General features: G+C 39.5%; 1 long non-coding RNA gene and 2 pseudogenes across 1 annotated transcript; 1 reads left to right on the top strand and 2 right to left on the bottom strand.

Moving 5' to 3' along the window:
* The first annotated feature begins 6,811 nt into the window (after window positions 1-6,811).
* Window positions 6,812-8,432, top strand: LOC133737670 (transcription termination factor MTERF6, chloroplastic/mitochondrial-like; annotated as a pseudogene).
* A 243-nt stretch (window positions 8,433-8,675) lies between these two features.
* LOC133739793 (probable L-type lectin-domain containing receptor kinase S.5) lies at window positions 8,676-11,697 on the bottom strand (annotated as a pseudogene).
* A 3,855-nt stretch (window positions 11,698-15,552) lies between these two features.
* On the bottom strand, window positions 15,553-18,633 carry LOC133740562 (uncharacterized). The gene is made up of 2 exons (XR_009861305.1): window positions 18,039-18,633; window positions 15,553-15,985 (listed from the first exon to the last, which is right to left on the bottom strand). It is a non-coding gene; the product is annotated as an uncharacterized LOC133740562 (long non-coding RNA).
* Between the last annotated feature and the right edge of the window lie 3,607 nt (window positions 18,634-22,240).

Below are 22,240 nucleotides of genomic sequence, written 5' to 3'. Positions count from 1 at the left end.
GCAGGCATAGTCACAATATCCCAAGTCAAATTTTTTTGCAAAGCCTCTAGTTCTTCATTCATCGCTTGAGTCCACTTAGGATCTGCCAAAGCATCCTGTACACTACTAGGAATAGATACAGTGGATAATTGATCAACAACCAGTGCATGTGACCCAGACAACCTATGGTTAGACATGTAATTAGCTATAGGATATTTAGCTTTGGTTTTGATGTCTGGTTCATATTGTTTCTTAGGAATGCCCTTGGTAACCCTCTGTGATTTCCTAGGCTCAATATTATCTACCCCAGATGATTCATTCGAAATTAAAGGTACCTGAGGAGAAACATTCGCAGCGGATTCTTTAGTTGACGGTGTAGAGAGGGGGAAGAACTCTGCATCTGTCATATTTGACGAATTATGATGTTGGCTAGAGGACCCCACGGTATCACCATCTATTCTGGAGGACCCCACGGCATCACCATCTATTCCTTTTCCACTTTGTCCTTTTTCTTGTCCAATTTCTCTTCCTACGGCAATTTCATTGTTTCCTTGGCAGATGGAGGGCCCCACGGCATCACCATCTATTCCTTTTCCACTTTCTCCTTTTTCTAGTCCAATTTCTCTTCCCACGGCAGTTTCATTGTTTCTTTGGCAGATGGATGGACCCACGGCAGCAGTTCCCTTTTCTTTTTCTTTTTCGTTTCTCACGAAAGCAGTTTCTGTTTCTTCAGTTGGAGAATTCTCTTCTTTTTCTTTTTCGTTTGCTATTTCGCTTTCAGTTGGAATTTCAGTTGGAGAAGAATTCCCAACTCCAAATCTTGATTCCAAAGCTTCTAATTCTTCAAACTCTTCAAATGCAAATAAATCTTGAGGATTTCCTTCACAACCTCTCTCCCCCTGAAGGGAAGACTCCGAAACTCCCCCTAAATAATAAGGCTCAGATTCGCGAAATGCAACATCAAGAGAAACATACATAGTACCAGTAAGAGGATCATAACATCGATAACCCTTTTTGAATTCCGCATAACCAACAAATATACACTTACGGGCACGGGGATCAAGCTTGCTGCGTTGAGGCTTGGGAATATGAACATAGGCTACGCATCCAAACACGCGAGGTTCAAGATTTGGTAACGACGGAAGTGACATAAGGCTCTGAAGTTTCTGTTGAGGATTTTGAAATTCAATTACCCGAGAGGGAGTACGATTAATGAGGTAAGCGGCGGACTTCACAGCTTCTCCCCAATATTCACGAGGTACATGCATGCCAAACAAAGAGGCACAGACAACTTCAAGTAACTGGCGATTCTTCCTTTCTGCCAATCCGTTCTGTTGAGGAGTATATGAGTTAGAAGTCTGATGTCGAATTCCATGAGATTGCATAAACTCCTGCATAGGACCATTAAGATATTCTCCGCCATTGTCAGATTGGAAAACTCGAATATTCTGTTGGTACTGTGTAGACACCATCTTGTGAAACTCTTTGAACATGGAACACACATCACTCTTGTTCTTTAATAAAGACACCCAAGTCATATGAGTACAATCATCAATAAAAGTCACATAATATCGAGCTCCAGAGAAAGACGGGATCTTGGCAGGACCCCAAACATCAGAATGAATTTTCATAAACGGAATGGGACTTCTATTGAGACTAGGTGAATACGAAATTCGATGACTTTTAGCCAGTTCACAGATATCACAACGAAAATCTGAATCACTAACAATCGAAAATAACTGAGGTTGTAGTTTCTTAAGATAACTGAAAGACAGATGACCCAAACGACGATGCCACAACCACACTGTTTCCTTAGCATTCTCTACCCCATTGACCTGATTCACTTGTCCTAACAGCTGTTGCTCTCCACTTGCTGTCAGATCCAAGTAGTAGAGTTTCCCCCTTCTGACACCATAACCAAGAATCCGCCGAGTCAGAATGTCCTGAAACACACAGAAAGAGGGATAAAAAGTCACAATACATGCTAGTGCTAGGATAATCTGGCTAACAGATAGGAGGTTATATGCTAGTGAAGGGACAACCAATACAGAGTCAAGGGTTAATGTGTCAGATAGGACAACAGAGCCTTCTCCGGTTACTGGAGTTGGAGTACCATCAGCAGTAGAAACAATACGTTGAGAGGAGGGTTTCAGCTTTTTCAAGAGGCTAGGATCATTAGTCATATGGTCAGATGCACCTGTATCAATTATCCAAGAACTATTCACAGACACCTTACCCCTTATACCTGACTGTGCTACATTAGCGGAGGCATTAGATGGTTGCTCTTCCTCTGCAGTAGCCACGGTAGCTTTTCCAGGGTTCTTTCGCGGTTTCTTGGTGAAATCCCACCAATCAGGGTAGCCAATTACTTCATAACACCGTTGTTTGCTATGACCCAAATTTCTACAGACCGGACACTTTGTGTTTGCATATGGATTTATTTTACCCGAAAGGTCGCGTGGTGGAGGCATGTTGTGGAGTGCAAAGGTGGTGGGGTCGTATTCCATGTAGCAGAAAAAGGCCTGTACGAAGTCAAAAAATGGAGCTGCAGCAGCGCAGCAAGACAGGCTTTGTCGGCTAGAGTGGCACGGCTTGGCTCGGCTTGGCGGCTTCAGCAAGATTGCAGCAGAGCTTGTCGGCTAGGCCTATAGGATGGGTCACGTGATGTTGCTTTTCAAGGTTGTCAGAGACAATTTCGAAACTGACTTTGTAAGGGTGAAGCTGGAAAGATAAATTTGGGTGGAAGGATAAATTTGGTCTGGTGGTCCGTATAGCTTGGTTTGTTTGTTGGCTGCAGCAGAATTGTCAGTGGGGCAATGGTGCAGCAGGAGTCTTGTTGGCTGGTGTTCAATCAAACAAAAGATGCCCCAAGCAACTTTTAATTAAATAAGGGGTACGTCACCTTTTAATTAAACAAAAGGTGTGGCAATTGATGGTGACCTTCAAGACTTATTTCGAACTTCAAGGTTTGGGTGTTTTTCAGCTTTCGATTTCGGGTTTCAAAGTACGGTGCAAGTTTACAGGATTGAACCTGCTCTGATACCAAGTAGAAAATAAGAATTCGATATGTTTGGAATGCTTCAATAATATTCACCCCCAAGAATAGGGTTTATAAATGATACAAGAGTAATCCTAATAGGAAACGATCTCCTACAATTATACAGAAAATATAATCTACATCTACAAGAAAAGTAAATATTTACAGAATATTCTACACTGCCAGCAGGTTCCGTCCGTCCGCTAGCGGGTCTTCCACCCACGAGTCTTGCGTCGGCGAACCTTCCGCCAAGCCTCGGATGCAGCTCAGCGCCTCCTCTCTGAACCAAACTGGAAAGCAGATAAGTTTTTCCTTCGGTGCTGCAAGGCTAAATTGCGAACACATGTATATGCCTATTATAATTGACAGAGCATATATATAATTTAATATATCCTCATTGCTTGCTACACGTCCTTGACCAAGCACATATATTATCTTATCATTTCTTGCAAAAGTTGGTGACCTACCATATGCAACACATGTGCACCTATGAAAGTCCATGTCAGGCATTGACAATCGATAGCTTTATGATATACATGCATATGCATATATATGTACACATATTTTAAACCCATCTAATATGCATCCTAATACTCTGATAAATCCATGTCTCCATGTCTCCATCAGACCATGACATGCATATCCAATTGCATTCACATTATGCAGCTATGTGTATATGGCTACCTGCTTATAATAATCATAAGCCTGCAAGATCACATGCTCCGCCCATAGTTTCTTGTACTTGGTCATGCGGCAGTGCCTTTTAAATTCCTACGACATATATAATTGTATATGTCTAGCAGCTTTATTCCAAGAATGATCAATGCCTATATTGTTTGTTCAAACTTGGTCATATACAACTATATATGCAGCGGCACTGAGCATATATATTGCTGATTGCACACACTCGTGTCCGCATTTAATTGATGCTTCGCTTTTAATGGCCTTACTCAAGTGCTCCACCATTCTTCTCCGCTCAATGCACTTAACAATCATTTAACACTTCAAAAATGATTACATGAAGCATGCCTTTAGTCCATCTAACATGGCCAAATTGCAATTCATCTTAGATTGCTTATACAAATTGCTTCAAATCTTTTCAAAGTACATATGCAAATTAGTTATGTTGATTTTACAAATCCACATATTAATCATTTCTTTTGTTTCAAGGCAATTCAACTATTTCTATGGAGCATTCAACCGCCACTACGAGTTGACGGACATTATCGGAGTACTTTCTCCGCCACAATGCAATGGAGCGTCACGCTCGGCCGACTCCAATTCGCTCCAAATCGGCATAAGATAAGTAACAATATCTTCTCTTACGCTCTTGCAAATTGAGCTACCGCCGATGCCATGACTATACATCTCTCTATAAACCCTTACGCATGTCTACGACATGTTCTTGGCCACTTTACTACTTGTACATGATTGCTCTATGTGTTTGTCATTTTTTTATGCACATACATACTGTACACATCCACGGTCTACGACCAAAACCGCCATGCGGTCAGGCAACGCCTCATAATAGCCATTGATCCGGCAGCAAGGGACTAGTTAACGCAGCCTACGGCAGCCATTGATCCGGCAGTTAACCCCGACGCTTGGGTACCAAAGATTGGGATCGCTTCCCAACACCCTCTGCTCCGTGCAGCTCCCCCTCAACAAACATGGCTGGGGAGTCGGGGACTCTCTAGCGGGGCCTAGCAGGGGCCCGCCCCATTGAGCTTCCGCTCACGAGCTTCCCGCTCATGCCTTCCCGGCAACCCATTGAGCTTCCGCTCATCCCCCTTGAGCTTCCCGCTCATGCCTTCCCGGCGCCCCATTGAGCTTCCGCTCACGAGCTTCCCGGCAACCCATTGAGCTTCCGCTCATCCCCCTTGAGCTTCCCGCTCATGCCTTCCCGGCAATCCTCGAGCTTCCCGCTCACGCCTTCCCGGCATTCCCAATCTTCACATTCATGTCTACTCGACACACCACACGTTAATGGAACATGGAATTCTTCTACCATTTGTCGCTCCCGACAAATTGAATTCTTTTCGCGTTCCATTAATACGAGCGACAACCAAACCAACACAAGCGTTCACGTACTCATCATTTACACGCTACAAACGCTTACCTTCGCAGCGCTCATACAACTTACATTTATCATATGCAATCCATATGCTCACACGCCCATACGCGCTCTCGAGTTTGTACGTCATAATCGATCGTCCTCGGCGCCATTCGCGTATCTACATTAACATGTATCACGCACCCCATACGTTTATATATGTCAACGCATATCGATGCAACTCACATTTGTTGCCCAATGCAACGAGCATTCTACGTATGCCTGCTTTTTGTTTTTATTGTGCAGGTTACCGAGTCCCTTCTTGCTTACGGAGTTCGGGGACTTGTAGGGGCTCCGTACCGCCCGGTTACTTATGCTTAATGACTTCGTGGTTATAACTCCCCAACCAAGAAGCTCCTCTTACTTGGGGACTTCGGGGACTTGTACATACCTCCAATAATATGGAGTATTTACTACGTTACCAAGCATAAGTAACACCCACTTTGGGACATCCACAAGACATGGCAAGGCCCAACCAAGACTTTCATCTTGTAGCCTTATGTTCAGGCTACGCGGCGGTATCCGGAAGTCGCAAATCCGCCACCGGGAAGCCACCTTCCCGCCCTTGCCAAGATGCCTCCACAACATAGCTTTCTACATGCTTCTAAGCTTTCTATACTAGAACTATGTGGATACTTGTCCCACATCGAAGAACAAGTAAAGGAGATGGCTTCCTTCACTTATTAAAGGAATGCCTCCTCCCACTTAGATCCCATTACATCCCTTGTAATCTCGTTGGGCCGCAAGGCTCGACACACTAGTACACATTCAAGTGGACGTAGTCTCCCGCTCATGCGGAGGCGAACCACTATACTTCTTGTGTTTCTCTCTCTCTCTCTTTACTTATCGTTAATTAGATCCCCAACGGATCAAAGCATTAACATGGATAAAACTTCCCTCGTCAATGAATGAGAAGGTCTGCACCAGATTGTGGCATCATCAAAGCGGGTCACACCCCTCACATCAACTAATAAAATCTCTTTGAACCGCGATGGTCCAACTTTCTTCCAGTTCCTCGATAGTGGATAAAACTTCCCTCGTCAATGAATGAGCAGCTCCGCACCAGTCCTTTATTCAAAAAAAAAAAAAAAAGGAAGAAGAAGAAGAAGAAAGCGGGTCATGAGGGCCAAACTGTGGCATCATCAAAGCGGGTCACACCCCTTACATCAACTAATAAAACCTCTTTGAACCGCGATGGTCCAACTTCCTTCCAGTTCCTCGATAGTGGATAAAACTTCCCTCGTCAATGAAGGAGCAGCTCTGCACCAGTCCTTTATTCAAAAAAGAAGAAGAAGAAGAAAGATTGAGCAGCTTTATTACACATTCTTGATACCTTCTTCCACGTAACGTACGCTTTAATCAAATACTAAATTTCATCAAAACTGACATTTCTTTACTAAGGTCAATTCCACACGTTGTTGGTATGTTTCTTCTTTTGGAAGAGCTCATTTTGTCTCTTTTGAAATTTAAATGATGTAACATATTTATCAATGACTTATATTGTTGTTGTCATTCATAAAAAATAATTCATTATTGTTTAAGTAAATCCATAATATGTGTTTGTCCCAAACTCTAGGTTATTTAACCAAGTGGTAATAGGATTAGAATTAGAGATAATCTCGGAGAATCTTGGAGATATTCAATCAATGTAATATTACGTTTCCTTTTACAACTCTGATTATATGCCTTATAATCCTCTGTATAAAGAGGCCACTATTATCAATGAAAGTATGACTCAATTCTCTCCCAATTTCAGTTTTCCTAAAACATGTTATCAGCACGAAGCCCTAACCTTGAAACCCTAGCCTTCAAACCCTAGCAACCACCGAACCCCCACCTTGAAGCTCTCGATCCCAAGAGCCCAGAACGGCCGGCGGCGTCACTGGAACAGGCCGGAAAAGCACTGAACCGGCCTCCAGAAGATAAAAACAACCCCTGCCCGGTTCGCATCCTTCCAGACCGCTTTCCACCGTCATATTTGGCCAGCACTGGCACCCTGACTCCAGAATCCGTCACCAGAAACGCGACTGCCAGAACCGGCCTGCAGAAGCGCCGCACGAACCTGAACCGCAGGGACTCCTAGATCACTGCCTTCTTTCCAGCCCAGACCCCAGCTCCAGCCCAGCATCAGTCCGGCCCACACCAAGACAAAAAACCAGGAAAAGAAAAAAAAAAAAAAGGCGCGGCCCAGAAAGAATAAAAGAGAGGCGGGACCAAAAAGAAGAAAAGAAAAAAAGGAGAAAGAGGAAGACCCGCAGCCCAGAAGGAGAAAGAGGAAGACCCGCGGCCCAGAAGGAGAAAAAGGAATGCGCAGCCCAGAGGAAAAAAAGGGCTAACGTGGCCCAAATCAGAAGAAAAGAAGAAGAAGAAGCTTCCTTCTGTTGTGTCGAAGTGTCCCAAGATACTTACTTTAGGTCTTCATGAGAAGCTTGTACCTACGGTCGAGTGCCTGACCACGCTTGGCACAAAACCGCGTGAAGTTGCGTCCGCCATTGCCAAATTCCCTCACATTCTGTCGCATAGTGTGGAAGAGAAGCTCTGTCCACTGTTGGCTTTCTTTGAGGCATTGGGTGTTCCTCAGAAGCAACTTGGTAAAATGATTTTGCTGAATCCTAGGCTCATCAGTTACAGCATTGAAACAAAGCTGAAGGACATTGTGGACTTTCTTGCTGATCTTGGCCTTGCCAGAGATGGGATGATTGGCAAAGTACTGGTGAAAAACCCATTTATCATGGGTTATAGTGTTGATAAAAGACTGCGGCCTACTGCAGAGTTTTTGAAATCCTTTGGTCTCACAGACCAGGGTATTCAGACAGTGGCAATACACTTTCCAGAAGTCCTGTGTAGGGATGTGGACAAGATTTTGAGACCCAATTTCGATTTTTTGAAAAGATCTGGATTTGAAGATGGGCAGATAGCAGCTCTGGTGACTGGTTATCCACCCATTTTGATCAAAAGCATCCACAATTCTTTAGAACCCAGAATCAAGTTTTTGGTAGAGGTAATGGGAAGACGAATTGATGAAGTCACCGATTATCCTGACTTCTTTAACCATGGTTTGAAGAAAAAAGTGGAGCGCCGACACAAACTGTTGAAACAGATCGACGACGACTGATTGCAGCTTAAGTGAAATGCTGGACTGCAATCAAAAGAAGTTCCTATTGAAGTTTGGTTTGGCTTGAAGAATAGGCCCAAGGTACTAGGTCTCCTTTAAAGTACTTCAATGTTTGTTTTTGTTGTATTGTAGCCTAGTTTGACAATGTATTTTCAACACACTTCAATGAAGTCTTCCCTTTATAAAACTTCCATATGGAAAAACATTTTCTGAGGTAGTTTCAGTTGTTATATAAACCAAGATTATGCGATAATTTAATGTCTATATAATCAATGACCAGTAGTCCTCTTCAATTAGCATTAACCTTGGATGGAAGTTACCTTACATCACAGGTATAAGAGAACCGGTATGTTAATTAACAGATGTTTAAGTTGGATGGTGTTATGACATATAAAGTTGATTGATTTCTGAGGTAGAGCCAAGAAAATCCATAGTACATTTAGCACTCCTGTCCATTATGTATGCTAAACATTTTGGTTTCTGTACAAATCCGCAATCCTATTGGTGACAGGAGAATATTTCACTGATCATTTTGTCTGGTTAACCCCATTCCCATAAGCTTAAAGAGTAATTAACTAAGGCAGAGATACTGTGATCCTAGAAAGGGTGACGTTAGAAACTGTACTGTACGTCAGTGCTGCTATATGCAGTACCCATGGAAGGCCATGTGAAAACAGGCTTGAATGGAGGCACACTAGGGACTGACATGGTTCCAGATATAATCTGGCATATGGCTTGTGTTTGAGGCCGCTCACTAGCAATAGGATGTGAACACGCCAACCCAAGAAGCAAAAGCTTCTTTATTTCCTCCAACGCGTAATTACTGTTCAGTCGCTCATCCACAGCTTCCTCAATACACCCTTCTCGATGCAACATCCACACCCAATCGACCAAAGAAAACTGGTGTTGTCCGTGAATAATCTGAATCCCAGGACTTTTCCCACACACAATTTCAAGCACAACTGCCCCAAAACCGAAAACATCAGATTCTGGAGTAGCCTTCCTTGTATGGAAGCACTCTGGAGCAACATAGCCCAGGGTACCAGCAACTCCTGCTAGTTCTAGTTCAGCATACGAGTTCCTCTCTTGTTCCAAGGCTCGGGCAAGGCCAAAGTCTCCAAGGCGAGCATTGAACTCAGAGTCAAGCAATATGTTACTAGCTTTGAGGTCACGGTGCACCACTCTTTGATCATACTCATTTTGCAGATAATGCAAAGCTGACGCCACACCAGCTAGGATCTTGCATCGATGCTCCCAATTGAGTGTATTCTGGTTTGAAGCTTTATATATGTGCCTATCAACGCTACCATTTGGCATGAAATCATATACTAAAAGAAGCTTTCCTTTCTCATAGCACCATCCTGTACAAGGGGATAGTATATGTACATAGATTAGAAACTTTCTATGATAAACATGAATTTGGAGATTATTAATTGATTGAGCTTCATGTGAAGAAATATTTTAAGAAAATGCAACTGGAATTCAGAATAAAAGAGAATGGCCTACAACTGCCTTCCGAGCCAGTTTACTTGTTTCTGTGTACATTCCTAACTTCTTTTCTATGTCTTATTTGTTAATGTATGCACGTCTTTGCTCTAATCAGTTGTATTTGTAATTTGTATTACAAAACCATTTAACTAGCGATTGTATACGGTGGAATGGGTTCTGGTCAATAATGTATACGGTGAATTGGGAAAATATATTTTTTTTTAAGTAATTAATTTTTTTTGTTGGGTACAGAGTCGAGAAATTGTGAGGAAAATGATTCGTACCATTTCAGTCCCTAAAAGGATAAACGAAAACCTGTTCAATGCAATAGACTATTCCAAATTCAATAGTTTTCTGGTGAAGCAATATATAAACTAGTTGCCTATTAGTGGTTGATTGTTGACCCTTAACTTGACCCTTTTTTTATTTTTCTGAAATGGAACTTGACCTTTCTTTAGATCACAACCTTTTGAATTGGCTTAAACAATATGGGTAGGTGTCTTTTGGAGAAAATAAAGCACAATATGGAACTGTAAGACGAAAATAATTTAGGGAGAGGAGAAAAAAAGAGAAGAAAAACAAAAACAGAAGAAGATTGGATGAGCAAAAGGAATGATGGAGATTACATACCTACTAACCGGACAAGATTTTTGTGGCGAAGGCGGTGAATAATGGTTAATTCTGCCATGAAATCATCTTTGCCTTTGATGTTATCTCTTGAGAATTGCTTGACAGCAATTTCTGCAGACTCGTTAGTAGCATTTGCATCCTTAAGATCACGCAGAGTCCCTCTGTAAACAACGCCAAAACCACCTTGTCCCAGGATCATACTCGCATGGAAATTATTAGTTGCATCCTTGAGCTCTTTGTACTTGAACTCCCTCGGCATTCCTGGCAACCTCTTCAGTGTCCCGTGCACAATGGACTCCTCAAGACTGGTTCTTTTCTTCTTCTTGACATACACAACTCCCAAAATAACAGCAAATACTACCAACAAAACCAATGCTGGCACACCGATCTTCAACAAAGTCATATCCTTTCTGGTCTTGAATTCTTGAACCACTAGATTCCATTCCAAAACACAGTTTAGCTGTTTAGCCGGGCTACCTGTGGAACCAGAAAATCCAAAGTAGGAGTCTTGTTTTAGATATTGTTTCAAGTTTATTGGCTCCCTCATAAGTGGTGTCTCCGGCCTTCCTGGTGGGTTGTTTATGAAGCACTTAGCCATGTAGACTTCAATGACTTTTGAGATGCCATTGTATTGCACCCACACGGTGTAGTTGGTGCCTACCTCCGGTGATATCTCAGTGTCGAAAGGCTCAAGAGAAAAAGTCTTACTTGATTTTACAGAATTGATGTTGAGGCCTATATGGTTGTCATCGGGGTCGAAATCTTGCTTTCGTGTGTCGAATTCTATGGCAACCATGTGGTTTGTAGCATTACCATCAGTGGTGGCATTGGTGAGGCCTAGCCACTGCCCATAACTTTGTTCAGGCATGTTCAAATCCGAGGCTATAAGAAAAGCAAACCCTTCACCAGCAATCCAGCCTTTCTGACGGTAGATGTTCATGACGAAAGTCGAGTTGAAGGAGGCAACACCATCATCGTCTTCATTGTCAGATGACCAGAGTCTATAAGGTTTAACATACATGATCCTGCCGGACTTGTTAAAATAGCCGCCGTCTGCATTCTCAGTGTCTGGGGTTAAGTGAAGTGCCCCTTGATCAATGGATGAATAATTCGTGAAATGGAATGTATATTGGTCAGTTTTTTCACTGAATGTGGTAAAGGGGAATTGCCTAGGATCAGCTGCTGATGCTACAAAAATTATGGCAAAGGTGAAAACAAAGTAGATGATTGATAATCTTTGAGAAAAAACCATTTTCCTCCTTGATTTTGGTTCACGTAACTAAAACCGCAGAGAAAAGAAAAGATGGAAGAGCCAAGTTTGAGAGAAAAGGGATGCCTTAATATACAAGGTGACCCAGCAGTTAAGGTTACGTATATATTATTACCTGAAGGAATCTGCTTGGAAATCACCATATAGTTGAAGAAGCTCTTGTTTTCATTATTATACCTACTCTTCTTTTGTTTAGTTTCTGTTTTCAAGAGAATGCTCAAGGGTGTGAACTGTGAACACAAAGAAGAGAATTGAAAGAGTCGACTTTTCTCGATGTGCTAGAGATCTCAAGTCATTACATGGCCCAGAAGTCTATTAACTATAATATTTCGTATTCTGATACTTCTAAGCGCAGGATCGCTAGAACCAGAAAAGGTCGCATCGGAAAAGGCCTCAACGTGTGTATGGTCGCACGTTGAAGCTTTGGCTGGGGCCCTGCTTGTCAAAAGGCATTACACCAAGGTCTTTGTTTATTTTGAGAAATACGTACAGTCGTACTGATTCTCCATTAATTTCTAGTTCAGGTTCTTTGACTCTTTCCTCCATATATAGTTCCGCACATGTTTATTCCTGAGCGTGTGCATATGATTCCTGAGCGTGTGCGCTTATGCGCGCATCTCACAGGGTCCTCTTTCCAGTGTGTATGGTGTCCGCTCACATTTTGTTACATAGACTCTATCAAAGCTGAGTTTACTATTCATAACTATTCACTTAGGATAGGAAATGAAGATTTTTGCCCTCAGTTTCTGACTGAAATTACAATTCTGCTATATCCTTTCATTCTTATTTTTTTTTTAAAGGGAGAACGGTGTTCACTCAAGATAGAAAATGATAATTTTGCCCTCGACTTCGGACTGAAATTACAATTTTGCTATATCGTTTTAGTTTTTTTTTTTTTAGGAAGAACAATTCTGTTTTATATTTGTAAATTTCTACAAATCATGTAAAAAGTTTATTCTGTGTTATATCCCACTAACAAAAAAAAAAGGGTCCTTGACCCAAAGCCCCAAAATGAGCAAAAGTTATCTCACTTACCCCAGCAACAAATTTTTATTCCTCCTTACCCAATTTAACGTAGAAAGACAATGTTACCCTCAAACAAATTAATAAACTCCACATATGCCTGGGATCTCTCTCTCCCCCCCCCCCTTTATCTCCTCCGATCTAAAACACCCCCTCTCTCTCTCTCTCTCCACCTCCAGCCGGCGTTGATTCGCTCCAAACTCCACCTCCGGCAGCCGTCGATCCTCTCTCTCTCTCTCTCTCTCCACCTCCGGCCGGCGTCGATTCGCTCCCCGATCTCCAACTCCGGCGCGGTTTGACCTCTAGCTCACATTCCGGTGCAGCTCGCCGGTGAGCTCAGCCACGTCCAACCGCCGTCGCGCTGACAAGGACGACTAGACGACGTCGTCGATGGGCCTCTGGACGCCTCGCCGACGATGAAATTGAAACGGAGGACTCCATGGCTGATGCAGAGCCGCCGGCGATTGGCAACGAGGAATTCCGGTGGCAGAGAGTGGAGCTGATATATTAATACTGCAGGAAGCGAAGAAGGTTGAAATTGAAACAAGGCTAGTTAGTACTACTTTGGGCAGTTTTGGGCTTCAATTCCAGATTGGAACAGTAGGAGGACTGGTAAGGATTTGGAATATCAGGTGTGTTTCTGTGCTGGATTCAGTTGTGGGGGTGGTTCCGGTATGTATAAAAATCACAGTTCTGGAAGTTAATGGCTGATGGCTTTCAGAAATGTAGAATGCTTACGGGGAGAGAGAAAGAGAACATCTTTCTTGGAAGAATTGACATGCCTATCTGTTTTGTGTGGTCCCAGATGGTGCATTGGTGACTTTATGTAGTGCAATTTGTTTTTGAAAAATCGAAAGGGGAGATTTACTGAAAGCATGAAGGACTTGCAACAACTAGTATTAGAGAATCTTTGACTAGTCTTATCAGATAATCTTCCAACCATCTTTTTTTTCTCCTTTTCTTTTTATTTTTCCTTAATTATCTATTGTATGGACTTGCAACAACTAGTATTAGAGAATCTTTGAAGATTGGAGCCTACTCATCCTGCATATAGTCCATACCTTGACTTGTTTTTTTATGATTGAGTTGCAACCCTCTTGCTTTTTTTATTTTTTTACTTTTTTGGTAAAATAGGGGGCAGAAGGTCGAAAAGGAAAGAAAAAAAAAGGAAAAAACAAGTTTTATTGAGGGACAATAGACGTCTATTGGGGGGCAATAGACGTCTATTGCGGGGCAATAGATATTTTAAATTAATGTAATCTCCTCTTTTTTTTCTTTAATTAAAGTTATATTTGTGTAATTTTGGAAAAATTAGTTCTCATTTCGGTAATCGAAACGTCTATTGGGGGGCAATAGACGTCTATTGGGAGGCAATAGACGTTTTAAAATTGATATAATTTCTTCGTTTTTTTCTTTAATCAAAGTTTTATCTGTCAAATTTTAGGAAGATTAGTTCCTATTTCGGCTACCGAAAGTTCTATTGGGGGGCAATAGACGTCTATTGGGGGGCAATACATGGCTGATAGTCGTCTATTGGGGGGCAATAGACGTCTATTAGGGGGCAATAGACTATCGGGGCAATAGACGTCTATTGGGGGGCAATAGGAGGCAATAGAGGTCTATTGGGGGGCAATAGATGTCTATTGGGGGCCAAAAAACCTTTCCGGTGAGATTTTCAACAAATTCCGGTGACCGGAATCCGGCGGCCGGTGACCGGAATCCGGCGGCCGGTGACCGGATTCCGGCGGCCGGTGACGGGCTCCGGCGAAGTCTCCTATGGTTTCTCTCTCTTCTATTTTCTCTCTCTCTCTAAGTAAATAAGGAGTGAGGGGTAAAATGGTATTAAAAAAAAATTAAAAACAAAAAAAAAAATTTAATGGGGTATTAGGGAAGACTCCCTTAGAGTGTATTGGGTAAGAGGGAATTAAAAAAACTCAATGGGGTTAGTGGGAAAAAAATCCCTAGAAATGGGGTAAATGGACAAAAACCCAAAAAAAAATTCATATTCTAAGTAGCGCCTATATTTCTTAGATTGCGATTATTCACTTATTACATATGAAACTTAAAAAAAAAAAAAAAACAAAAAAACAAATGTGCGGGTCAATTCTAGTTGATTTTAACTAGGCTTCCTTCTTATTTAAATATTGAAAAGAGATGAATTCATAAATAACTACTCATTACAACTGAGGGGCAAATTGTGGCATCATCAAAGCAGGTCAGACTCTTTACATCAACTAATATAACTCTTTGAACCACGATGGTCCAAAAAAGCGGATAAAACTTCCCTTGTCAATGTTCATTATCCTCCATCTCTTCACTAGTCTCTTCACTTGAGTAATTTCCACTTTCATCAAAATCAATATCTCATTGAGCATATCTTCTTATGTAGTTATGAAGAGCCATAGTAGCAATAACTATCTTCACTCGTGGCTTCCTTAACAGCTATATCACAAAATATAGCTACGACCTCACCAGGCCATGTGGCTTTTGCTTTTCCATATTCCTCAATTTCAGCACCTGTGGATTTCTTCTTTACCATCTAAAGACAAAACATGCTTAGTAGTAAACAAACAATTGTTATAAAGTACCATGTCCAAAAACAAACAATTTTCTTTTTTCATTATGTTATATACAATATGTATTCTCTTCCTTTCGGCCTCAAAAACAATGAAAAAAGGGCAAATGACGAATACAAACAAATGGCTTAATTCCAAGCATGAACACATCGTCCCGCTTCAACACCTAGCTGTCATTTAATTATGAGGTTCACCTACTTCCAGTTAACACTAGAATTTGTGCCCGCGCGTTGTTGCGGGTTTTAAAACTGATGAAAGTGTGACATTCTAGTGAGAACTAAATTTAAAAGGATAGAGAATGTAGCTGGTATGATCACTGCATAAAGTACAATATTCTGACGGCAAATCATTTATAACAGAAGATGCAAATCATGTCCTAGTAACATTACCACCAATACAGATGTTGTGGTAGTGTTCAAAAAATAGGTTGTCATAGTCCCAAACTAAGCCATAGTTACAGTTGCTGCTAGAACAGCTTGCAAAAAATAGTTTTCTCCACTAACGTAGATGTTGTTCTAGTTGCAGACTAACTTAGTTACAATCACTGCTTGATCAGCTTGGCAAAAATAGGTGATGATGTCTATTAGCATGTGTATGCTGAAAAGCTGTTAGCCTAGTGGTGGGGAGTTATGGAAGTTGTCGAAAAAGTTGCTTCCTCCAATTCTGTCTGCACAAAAGTGTCATGACACCTCACTCGTTTTTCTCCTTGTTGATGGTCTCTAGGGATGATGTTGCCAGTTCAATGCTGGCTTCCCTGTCATTGTGAAAGTAAGAAATTATGAAGTGTATTTAGTAATCAGATGTCATGCAGAGGTAAACTATTAACACAGATATTGGCAAAACTGAAAGATTTCTAGATTGAAGATCAGAGTACAGAATATAAACTTTAGGGTACTAATATTGAAAGGGAAGTCAATCTATTGAGTGAAGCTGCAAAGTTTATTAACTAGATGTAAAAGCATTTAAATTTATGCGACACATTTCTATCGGATAGATGAGAATGCTTTCAACACTTTCAATATCAGCCAAGTTTGAAACCAAGTATATGATTCTTGATTGATTTGGTACAATCAAATATAGTAGCACAGGTATTATCCAATATATATATATATATATATATATATATATATATAGTAGCACAGGTATTACAAATTACCAACGATGCAAGTTATCCATCAAGCCAATGCATAAATTTTACGTCCTCAATATCATATCCTGCTATTAAAGGAAACTCGTGTTTAGTGTGAGATTAATAGCACAGTGTATACGAAATCAGTGCCCTTTACCTTGTAGACTGTAGGATCAAGCATGTTTCAATGTGAAACAAACCTTCTCTCATTCAATGAACCTTGTTTGTCTCATATCATACCATCTAAACGTAGTGGAAGGATAACCTTTATTGAATAAGCAAAACTTTACAACCAGAAAGACAAGACACAAAGAAAAAGAACAAGATAAACATTAGCCATATAAAGGAAGGAAAACTGCAACCAATAGCTTTGAACAAACCAGATCCCATTCAGACTCTGACAACCAAATCTCAAAACCAGCAGATTGCCCAACAAACTTTTGCCAGACAGAATAGTAACCAAAGAAAAAAGAAAAAAGAAAGAGGAATGACTACTTCTTTATAAACTAGATGGACTTTCAAAATGACTACTTCGAGTCTAAACCCTAAACCTCAAGTTTAAACTAGATGGACTTTCATGATCAAAAGACTGACTACTTCAATGAGTTGCAGATCCTTCATAATAGTCGTGCCCTGTACTGATAGGTCCAACAGGTGGTCTGCTTGAAGAAAATGGGTCCAGTTGTTAACCTTAAATTATGAGTCTTATGGCTAAAGTTTCAATATTTATAAGAAACCTTAAGGAAGAACTTTCATCACAAAACATAAACCAAGAAAACCTTGCTATATAGCCTAGCTATCATGGAATCATGTGCAGTGGATTATGATGATGATCCATGTCTACAAAAGAGCAAGAGAGTCAAAGAAAGGATATAGTAAAAGGGCCTACCAGAGACTCATAAAGTACATAAAGAATCCAACAGAAAAGGCTAAAAAGTTCTGATTAATTTTCAGAGACTATACACTTCTGCAACTATACTTCTGCTAACATTCCAAGACTAAAGACACACTTGAACTGATTAAGAATTAGGAGGCTGCCGATCTATTAGGTACACAAATGAGGATGGCAATTAGTATATATTTATGCTAATTTGATTTGCATGCTTAGCTTAAGTACATATATACCGCTCACCCATGCCTTTCCATAATATTACACTCGATCTCTTTTTATTAAGTAATTAATTTCTAAAGCTGAAAACAAAAGGAAAAAAAAAAACAGCCAACAAAACCAATGATTCATAGGGAAGAACTAATCACATGTTCTACACATATAGTCGTTCAATTCTGATAAGTAGAAAAGAAAATATGATCTTCCCCATCATTTTCTAAGGAACCCACAAAGCTTCACATCCCAATAACCATTATCCATAGTTAAGTAAACCAAATCAAACCCACCTGATAATTCAGGTAGCTAGAATCAACAATAAGAATATCAGAGAAGAATACCAAATGCTTAAAAGCACAAACCCAACTCATTCCAATCTCTATCTTAAGCAGGACAATTGCACTAACTCAAAAATTAAAACTTTCAGCTTCATATCCCAAATTAAGCAAGGAACAAGCTTCAATAATGCTTAAAAGCACAAACCCAACTCATAGAAGAATACCAATTATATGAGTACGAATAAAAAAAAAAGATTGAATCTGAAAGAGTAAGGTAAAGAGAGCAAGATTGAACCTTTCAGTGACGAGAATCCACGAATTGAAGGAGGTCACCAGCGACGAGTTGAAGAAGAAGGCGCAGAGGAAGGCGGCCAGAATCCACAACAAGCTGAAGAAGACGGCGTAGAGGAAGGCGGCGACAATCCACGACGAGCTGAAGAAGAAGGCGCAGAGGAAGGCGGTGACAATCCACGAATTGAAGGAGGTCACCAGCGATGAGCTGAGGAAGAAGGTGATCTGAGAGAAGACGAGGGAGAACCAGACAACGAAGAAGAGGAAGGAGGAGATGTGGAATCTCACTGCCTTGCGATGGATTTAGCTGTTTCGATGTAATTTTCAAAAAAGGAGGAGGACAGAATTGGCAGTTAGACAAATTTCATTAAACTCTCTACTGTACATGCTCCGTGTTTTCCCAAAGCAGTTCTTTAAAAGCTACAAATTGTAGCTTCCCAAATTCAGCTTTACGGAGAAGCAATTTCAATCAAAAGCATCTTTTAAAGATTTTACCAAACACTATATTCTGAAACCAAAAGCAGAAGCAGCTCCAAAAACACATCAGGAATCAATCCCAACCTAAGCCTTAATCAAATACTTAACTCCATCAAAACTGACCTTTCTATACCAAGGTCAATTCCACACGATGTTGGTCTGTTTCTTCTTTTGGAAGAGCTTTTTTTGGCTCTTTTGAATTTTAAATGATGTAACATATTAATCAACGTTGTCATTCATAAAAAATAATTCATCGTACAATTACTGCCATACGAGAAATTATTATGTAGTTTCGGAATACCACGTGGCACTGCCATGTAGTAGTCTAAGTCAATAATATTACTCAAATTTAGTGAAATCTGGTAAGAGACTGAAAAAAAAAATTAAATTAAAAAAAAAAAAAAAAAAAGACCGCGTCCGCGTATGATTGATTAGTTCTTGTGTTTTTTTTTATCATTCATGGGCTCCTATTGTTTGTGTACGATGTTTTCACTATTATTGTTGCATCTGAAATGTGTCTACTTCCAATTTAGTGCGGCAACTATTTCCAAGTGTCAATGAATTATGGGATACGGATAATCACAATCAATATATAGGATACGACCAAATTAATTGGAAGACCAAAATACTCGGGTAAATATCATATTAATGGATTTGAAAGAGTTACTTCAGTACTCTACTTGCATGGTAATATGGGATACGACCAAATTAAGTAGAAGTTCATTAAGAACAATTGGATTTTTTTGAAACATATATATACAAAAAGAATATTATGATTATTAAGACATTAACGTTTCCTACCCTCCTCTTTCCTTATCGGCCGAATGTAATCCGAATCAACAATTTAGAAAATGAAAAATATTTGTTGGCCACTTGGTCTCAATGAGACCTAAGATTTGCGGCTTCAATTTTAGGTGTCATTCTACGTCTTCTACACACATCACCTATTTGCCAAATCATGTCATGTAATACTTGAAAATGATAATCTTATCATTCCAAAATCTAATGGCTCTAAATTATTTTGTTTTCTGTTCCCCCCTATTTTATTTGGGATGTAAATGGAGAAGGAGTCTTTAATCCATTAATATATGTCAGTTTGTTTTAAAAAAGAGAAATTTTATTTACACAATTCTAAATACTAAATACACATCCTTTTTTTTCACACACCCAACATCAGATTTTATGAGTATATCAAATTACTAAAAGAGACATTAAAAAATATAGTTGGAAACTATATATACTACCTCTAGAAGCTGCAAACTTAGTGTTGGTGAAATAACAATAAAATTATAATTTCTATATGAGAAACTCGTTGACAATAGGCTGAGGCGCGGGTGTCTCGCTCTCTTTAAGGAGATTCAAGCCCTCTGCGGAACAATGCCGGTGTACCAAAAATCTCTTGACTTGTCCCCTCCATAATACAACAGTTCAACAACAAGTTGTACGGCTCACACCAATCTGCACAAATTGGAGAAACTCAAAACTCCACCAAAAGACACATTTCTTTGACCAAAAAACACACAAGACACTTCGGGAGATTTTGGAAAGAAAGTTGATGGGTGAATATAATAGAGTGAAAGTTTTGTATGTATAAGCATGAAACAAATGATGCTATTTATACTAGTTGACAATAGGCTGGCATGGGGCGCGGGTGTCTCGCTCTCTTTAAGGAGATTCAAGCCCTCTGCGAAACAATGTCGGTGCCCCAGAAATCTCTTGACTTGTCCCCTCCATAATACTAACAGTCCAACAACAAGTTGTACGGCTCACATCAATCTGCACAAATTGGAGAAACCCAAAGCTCCACCAAAAGACACCTTTCTTTGACAAAAAAACACACAAGACACTTCGGGGGATTTTGGAAAGAATACTGATGGGTGAATATAATAAAGTGAAAGTTTTGTATGTCTAAGCATGAAACAAATGATGCTATTTATAGGCTCTTAGGACACTCCGTACAATTAATAGGGTAGTAACCAAAAGCCATAGGTTACAAGAATTAAAATCCAAAATAAATCAAAATAAAACACCATGATTACAAATAAAATTCAAAATAAATTCTGAATTTAAACACACAATAAATTTAGAATTTAAACACAAAATAAATTCACCCAAATTTAATTTCAATAATAAATAAAATATTAAAATGTTACAACACTTAGAACCCTAGCGATGGCCTTCTTCCTAAGTGGTGTCCCAAGCTCCATTCTCTCTTGGCCAACAGTCTAGTCTCCGAGATTCCGTCAGATGGGTTCTAACGCAGACCTCTTCTGATCTTGACCTTCATTCTCAGTTGAAGGAATTGATTCTAGAACAACAGCAATTTCTGAAGAAATTGAAGGCAGAACATGGAAAAGTATAATTGGGCACTATCACTGTTGATCTGGTGATTGTTGGATTGAGGGGAATGACGGGGTTTTTGTGGGAAATCTCTTTACTTGATCCAGATGAGGGCATTTGCTTAAGGGTTTGTTAATTCCAAAATGTCAGAAAGTATTACCAGGTGCAAAGCATGGTGGTGAACCATTGCTCGAGGGCCTTCTCTTGCTACTTTTAAAAGGAAAGGTACCAAACAAGGAGCAAGTTATCCAGCAAAATAAGGAGTCGTTCCAAAGTTCCAGACTATGTGTTCAAGGCCATCGATGTTTTGCCTGTTAGAGCTTAGGAAGTGTATTAAGTGAATTGGTGGGCGTCTTGTGAATGAGGGTAGCTTAGGAAAAGGGGTTGTGTTTCTAGTAAAATGATTAAAAAAAAAAGTGATTAGATGATGTATTAAGTAGGGAATGTGTATCTAGCATTTAGCAATGAGTTTTTCTATTGGAACCTCTAAATTTACTCACTTGACCTCCTATGCTTTTTACACCTCCTATCAAATTTTCTAATACTAAATTTACTTACTAAACCTCACCGAATTTCCGCAAATAAGACTCATATAATTTGCAAACAAACTATTATCTTTAAAAAAAAAAAACTTAGTTGATTCAATGAATTAATTAGTCTATAAATCTTAATTACATATCCATTCCTTAATCAGACAACATAAAAGTTTTTTTCAATAAAAAAAATTAAACACAAGGTATTGAGTTTTAAAAATTAATTTCTAATCAACAAGAAAATAACATGAACTATTTTGTGGTTTTTTTTTTTTTTTTCTGTTTTAGCTTTGAGAAATTTTAAATACACACCCCTAATCACTTAATACACATCCCTATTATTTTATATTTCAAATTAGATTTTGTAGGTAGGTTAAATGACCAAAACAGACATCTATGCATTAGAAGAAGAAAAAATAGTCATATTTTCCTTATATTATTCTATTTATGTATAAATAGTTAGATAAACACAACAAATTTCTATACATGGCCTCCCAATTTTTATTCTTGTTAGTTAGAAACTATCTAATTTAATTTTTCCTTAAATAAATTGTAATTAGATGAGGTTAGAGACCATAATATTTAGAATTTCAAAATCAATGGCATTAAATATTTTTAAAACATATCGCTTTACTCCCATTTTTTAGTTAATTTCCTTTTTTGTTCTAAGAGTTATGATTAATCAATTTATTTTCTAATATAAAACATCACAGGTGAAAAAACTTTGTAATTGTTAATTTGTTTGGCCCCTCTAATGACAACTATTTAGTTCCGCTACTATGGAGAAACTACTAGTATAGTTTTGGTTGAATGTTCAACTCATAATTTTATACTTTTTTTTTTTTTTTTTGACTTT

This window comes from Rosa rugosa, chromosome 3 (assembly GCF_958449725.1).
Source record: "Rosa rugosa chromosome 3, drRosRugo1.1, whole genome shotgun sequence".
NCBI classification, from domain to species: Eukaryota; Viridiplantae; Streptophyta; class Magnoliopsida; order Rosales; family Rosaceae; genus Rosa; species Rosa rugosa.
Note: the sequence above shows the minus strand (reverse complement) of the source record. Positions and strands in the feature narration are given on the sequence as shown.